A 6,802-nucleotide genomic window follows, 5' to 3' on the forward strand; every position below is an offset into this window, starting at 1 on the left:
TATAAAAATAGCTTCTGTCTGTTTTTTCCCCTCACTCTTTCTCTGTAAGCTGAATCCAACTCCTGATGTACAGATACAAAATCATTGCCAACTATTACTGCTGCTTTGTGGATTTTTTAAATTTTATTTTTACTTTCTTTCAGTTTTGTAACTGCTGAACCCCAGATTTTTAAAGGACGTGTATAACCTGTCAAGTTTCTCTGCATTTTTTCCACCAAAATGCAAGCAATATTGACAGTAGGCTCCATCAAATTCTATAAAGACAAAACACTTTTTTTCTTTTGTATATTTCAATTACATACTTTTTTTTTAAAACAGTGTACAGCATTTTACAGCAATTTTTCCTCATCTAACATCTTGTCCCATGATGACTAACTGGAACACTGCTGCAGCAGGGTGATCCTGGTTTCATACCCTGATGGAATTTTTTTTTTTTTTGGGGGGGGGGGGGGGGGGGGGGGGGGGTGACAACATTCTTTCCCTGCACTACTCTCACTGAAAAATCAATGCATAAATGAATTAATACATAAACAGTGTGCCATGAGATTTACAGCCTATTTTATTTTAAAATATACAGTATTATACAGATAATCTCATATATGAGCTGATAAACATATTTGATAATCTTCATGTTTTATAGTTTCACAAATCAGTGGATTGTGCATGTCCAATAAATAACTAATCGCTTCTGTTCAAATCCAGTAATATATATATATATATATATATATATATATATATATATATATATATATATATATATATATATATATATATTGTAACACAGTGGGGATGGGATTGGAATCATCCCCGCAGTAAAATGTGTGGCTTCGTTTTAAGGCACATTTGTTTAATGGTTTGATTGTATTGCTTTATTGTTTAATTGGTTTTGTTAATTATATTATTGCTTAGTTATCCCCTACACCTGGTGAGTATTATTAAATTGGAACCAGGTGCAGGGTATAAAAAGAGAGCAGTTAGTTTGCTCGCGACTGCTGAGAAGAAGGAAGCAGAAAGTTGTACTCTGCGTCCTGGCAGTCGTGAGAAAAAAAAAAAGGTGCTGTATTCAACCTGTGTGGTTTTTGTGTATTTTAGTGGGGAAACAGCCTAGCTGTCCCACGTGTAGTCAGGGTGTTCCTGTGTGTTAGTTAGTGCTCGTACAGAGCTAGGTATTTATTTTGTTTGTGGGTATTTTGTGTTCGTGATTTGTTTTGTTTTGTTCATTGGTTCTTTATTAAAAATTAGCGCAACCGCGCTTTCAAACCTTCCATCTCTGTGTCTGGTCGGTATTTTAAAGGGCAAAACGAACCCAAGCCACAAGGCTCGTTTAGATATGGTGGCAGCGGTACTCAGCCCTACAGACCAGCACAGTTAAGAATCATGGACATTGCAGAGCTCATCAGGACTTTAGAAAAGTCCACGGCGGAGATGCAGGAGGCAACCCGCAAGCAGAACGAGTGCACCCAGCAGTGGAGGCAAGAGTGGGGGTTGCCCACATGGGAACAGGAGTTCCCCGTGTCACAGCTGGAGCTGGTGCTACAGAAGTTGGTGTGGCCGGCACCCCAGCAAGAGTCACGTGTACCAGAGCCAGAGCCAGAGCCAGAGGTGCAAGCTCTGGAACCGGAGCTGCATGCTCCGGAGAGAAAACCGGCAGTGCCTGAGCTGCAGCAGGAGCTGCAGCTGTCTGAGGAAGAGGAGCTGCCGCCGCCCGAACCAGAGGGGGAGAAGCTGCCCGAGCTGTAGCAGGAGCTGCAGCTGTATGAGGAAGAGGCGCTAAAGTGCCCAGCTCCACCACAGCCTCGACCTCCACCCCAGCAAAGCAGTCCGGCGCTGGTGGGTACGGTCCCTTGCCCCGTGCTCGTGGACACCCTGCCGGAATGCATGGACCTCCCTGTGCTCGACCTAGTGTCCAGGTCGGAGCACCACCAGGCACAGTTGCTCACCTGGTCCCTTGCTCCGCTATCCCCTGAAACCTCAGACGTCACGACGCAGTCGTGTGACGTCACTGGCGTTCCCCCTTCCTCCCGCTGTGTTCCCCCTGGAGTCTCAGAGGTCGTTGCGCCGGTCCCGTGGCTCACACCTCTGCCTGTCGCTGCACCGTCCAGGGTACCGGCCTACGCGCCGGTCGCCCCTGGCAAGCCGTTTGGGTCCCTCCTCGCCGGATCATGGTCCCTACCCTGAAGCGCCGGAGGAATCCACCCATCCTCAAGCCCACCCGAAGGATCGGGAGAAGGTGGAACTATGTGGACTCGAGGGTGGGTGGTTATGCTTTAGGGGAGGGGGTGGCCTTGGAATGGCCAGTCAGTGTTGCACACTTGGGGGGGAGGATGTGTAACACAGTGGGGATGGGATTGGAATCATCCCCGCAGTAAAATGTGTGGTTTCGTTTTAAGGCACATTTGTTTAATGGTTTGATTGTATTGCTTTATTGTTTAATTGGTTTTGTTAATTATATTATTGCTTAGTTATCCCCTACACCTGGTGAGTATTATTAAATTGGAACCAGGTGCAGGGTATAAAAAGAGAGCAGTTAGTTTGCTCGCGACTGCTGAGAAGAAGGAGGCAGAAAGTTGTACTCTGCATCCTGGCAGTCGTGAGAAAAAAAAAAAAGGTGCTGTATTAAACCTGTGTGGTTTTTGTGTATTTTAGTGGGGAAACAGCCTAGCTGTCCCACGTGTAGTCAGGGTGTTCCTGTGTGTTAGTTAGTGCTCGTACAGAGCTAGGTGTTTATTTGGTTTGTGGGTATTTTGTGTTCATGATTTGTTTTGTTTTGTTCATTGGTTCTTTATTAAAAATTAGCGCAACCGCGCTTTCAAACCTTCCATCTCTGTGTCTGGTCGGTATTTTAAAGGGCAAAACGAACCCGAGCCGCAAGGCTCGTTTACAATATATATTATATATATATATATATATATATATATATATATATTAAATATAGCGTTTAATCTAAAAAAATATGTCAGTATGGTAAATAGCAAACTAGGTTGGAAACACTAAAAATCAAAAGAAAAAATCATTTTTTGCAAGGTAAAGTTTGTCTTGAAATGCTTTACTACTTTTTTTTTTTTTATTGGACCACAAAGTTGACTCAGAAATGATTTTATAAATTACACAAAGCATTTTTTTTCTAATCCACTTAGCGACTATGGTGTTTTTTTTTTTTTTTTTTTTTTTTTTGGTTGTTGTAACTTTACTTGATTGCTGCATTTAAATGTCAGGTTCAAGCATTTAAAAAGCAGCATCACTTATTTGCTAATTTACAAAAAACGTAAATACCTTAAATTTAAGATTAGTCTGTGCATTTCTAATTGGTCTTATTTGAAATCATTCTTATCCATTTATTGTGCTTCCTACGTGCTCTTAATGGAATTTACACTTATAAGCAAATTAATTCGCTCTGAAATGTATTTACTGTATTCTTGAATTTTGCTGTTATTTGAATTTGATCTTATTTTTTTATTGATTTTACTGTACTTTAACTGCTTATCTGTAATTTCACAGGGCGGAGCTAGGCCACCTGCTGTAATGTTTAGGACATAACATTCGTAACAAATTGAACATATAAAGAGAGAGGCTCTGTCCTTCGACGGCCCTATGCATATAAAGGGGGGTTCCGTCATTGAGGAGACCCAACAAACAGGAGGGGGTCACCGTCTCTGAGATGACCCGACATATGAAGAGCGGTCATCGTCTCTGAGATGACTCGACATACGAAGAAGCTTGCGAACCAGAAAGAAAAACATTGATTAGTAATATTAACATGTAAAAGCGGTTCCGGCTCTTCCATGGCCCAATATATGCAGTAGGGGGGTTCCGTCGTTGAGGAGACCTGACAAACAGGAGGGGGGCCATCGTCTCTGAGGTGACACGACATACAAAGAGGGGCACCGTCTCTGAGGTTACCCGACATACGAAGAGGCTCGTGAATCGGAAAGAAAACAAAGTTAGTAGATATTAGAACATATAGAGCGGGGTGTTCCGCTTCTTCAAAAGCCCAACATTATAGAAGGGGGTTCCGTCGCTGAGGAGACCCGACAAACAGGAGAAGGGTCACCGTCTTTGAGGAGACCCGACAAACAAGAGGGGTTCTGCCTCTTGGGGCCCTCACATAAATAGAGGCATCAGAACCTGAAAGAGAAGAAGACAAGGAATCATGCATGCTAAAGGAGGGGTTTGGCCAGGGGTCCCCTCTGACTCACGGAGAACCCTCCTTTATGAGATAAATGAAGCAGCGCTTAACAGAGGGTTGGAGAAAGTGGAATCACTAACCCCCCAAAAGAAGGACCCCCGGCTCCCCGCTGAAGACGTTGATGAGAAGAAAAAAGGAGAACCGCCAATGCATATAGAAAAGAAGAAAAGAGAGAAAACATTTAACACAAAAAGAAAGAAAAACGCTTAATGTGACACAGGGGTTAGTAACTGTACCCTATTGACTATGTGAAGACCCTCTGCACAGTGGAAAGGAAAAAACCCCTTTCATTTTTATTTATTTTCTTTTTTAGGAGGAAACCTTTTGCCCAGGCGGATAGGTCTCTCCACTGTGGACTATACTAGCAATAGACTGATGGGCAGATGCTATTTCGGCTGGTGAAGAACAAATGTAAGCTTCGACTGCTGATGAGGTCCAGTGTCCCATATTTTTATTAGATGCTAGTTAATCTTTGCTCTTGCTGCTGAAGTGGCTGCCCCAATTCTGAATGAATGCGGAGTGTAGAATTGCGGGGGAAGACCTGCTCTGGAAACCAATGTGGAGAGCCGAGAACAAAACCAATGTCTTGAGACAACAGACCCGCTTGCATTGATAAATAGGGGGTTGGAAAGAGATTTGGGTTTACATTCTGTAATTTATTTCAGCATATGGAAGCATATGGGCATAGTTTGTTTTTCCCATTGGACCAGATTGTTTTGCATGAACTATGAAAGCCATGTGGTTAAATGGAGTCGGATTAATCCTGCTTTGGGAACAGAAAATCAATAGATGGTTCAGCCGGTGAAATAAGAGGGGTGATGGAAGAAGGAGTGCTGCAGTCATGTATGCTTGCGCTGTATTGAGTAGTCTGCTGAAAGTTGGGTTCAGTTGAAAATTAGCTGGCTGAACTGGAATGTCACTGCTGGAGTTGGCAGAGCTGTAGGGACCAGACTAAAATCTGGAAATCGCCGTAGTAATTGCATAATAACAGGTGAACGGGAATAATATGAACTGTAGATTTGTTTTTGCACATGAAAAGTATTCATTTCTTTGACCCCATATATGTGCTGCTGCGACAGTTGGGTATATTTTAAGAGCTGTGGATTTTAGATGCAGTAATAGGTTTTCAATTTCTAGTGACAAACAAAATAAAATAAAAAATCATTAATTGTTAAGAAAACCTCCAAATCTCTTAAATGAAGCGTTCGTAAATAAGGCCAGGTCGAGAGGTGCTGAAATTAAATCATCACAGAATATAGAACAGGCCTTTCCAGTGTTGAATGAGAGCCAACCACATTTAATTGTTTTATCTAGCTTCTGATGAAATATTAATGTAGGAATCCAAGTTTTTTGCCGTTGATGAAAGAGCAAGTAAATAAAAATATGAAATGTCCGACCTTGGGGGAAAATGCGAATTACAAATTAAAATGGTCCTGCAAATCGGTGCGTGTTTCTTGATCTGAAAGTTCTGAATACGGGAACGAATATAGTCGAGTTTAGATACAGAGGGCTTGCTTAAAACATCCAGTGCCAGTATGATTCCTAGAAATTGCAGAGGCTAAACATATCGTTTCCATCACTAGATCTTGAGAGATTAAAGTATTTGAGAACGGTAAAAATGGAAAACAAGGAGAGGTAGTTGATGGCTCTTAAAGATCCCACACAGGTGAAGAAGAACAGCTGGAATGGAGTCTAGTGTTGAAGAATCGATATCACATAATACTGATGTTGGATTCCAGATAAGTAGACTTTGATAGGGAAGAGTCCTTGCAATGAACAATAAAAAGCGAGAATCCAATCTTGATTGAAAGGAGTTGAAGAAATCCATTTTAGTTCAGAAATTGTTGAGAAAAGTACTCCAGTTGGTGGCGTAGGATGATCTAGTAGTAGGGTGAGAGTAGACGCCATGTATCCTGGGCTGAATCCAGGATATTACTAAGGAGAGATTTAGTTGAATAGATGATTTGATTGCGAAGCTTCCAGAGGCGTTGGATGAGCTGCAGACTTTATGAAGGAATCTGGATATCTGTATCTGAGCTAACGCACCGGCCATGTTATTATGAGTACCGGGAAAGTGGTGTCTTGAATAAAAAGGATTGGAAACTGAAATCCATATTAGACGACAGAGAAGTTGCATGACCAGTGACAAAGAGGACCGGTCAAGAGGGCTGAAGAGAGATAAATTCTACAAATGTTGGGGCAGATTTAGGCAGATCGATATAAAGTGTGCGGTGGATTGTATCCCTGCAGGCGTTTGCTCTGAGGTTGCTGCAAGACATAGATTTGCTGCAAAACCTGTTGAACTGATCGGGAACAGTCTATGAATACATTATCCATTGTGAGGTAAGAGGCTGCTTTAAATTATATTAATAGTTCTTCAATGTCTGCTGGCAGCTCCACACATTAATTATTAGCCTTTTAAAGTAAACATTTCAGGCTTGGTCTCTCCTCTCTAGCACCACGACCCAGGATCCTACAATGGAAGAACAAAAAGCACTTGGTCTCCATACTCCCTCTGTGTCCCTGGCCACGTACACCCCGATCTCGGCCCTCCCTACTCTGGTTTGGTTTTCCGACCTGGCCACTGGTACTTAACTTAGGTAGGGTAGGACCTCG

The sequence above is a fragment of the Acipenser ruthenus genome, chromosome 4 (genome assembly GCF_902713425.1).
Source record: "Acipenser ruthenus chromosome 4, fAciRut3.2 maternal haplotype, whole genome shotgun sequence".
Lineage (NCBI taxonomy): Eukaryota > Metazoa > Chordata > Actinopteri > Acipenseriformes > Acipenseridae > Acipenser > Acipenser ruthenus.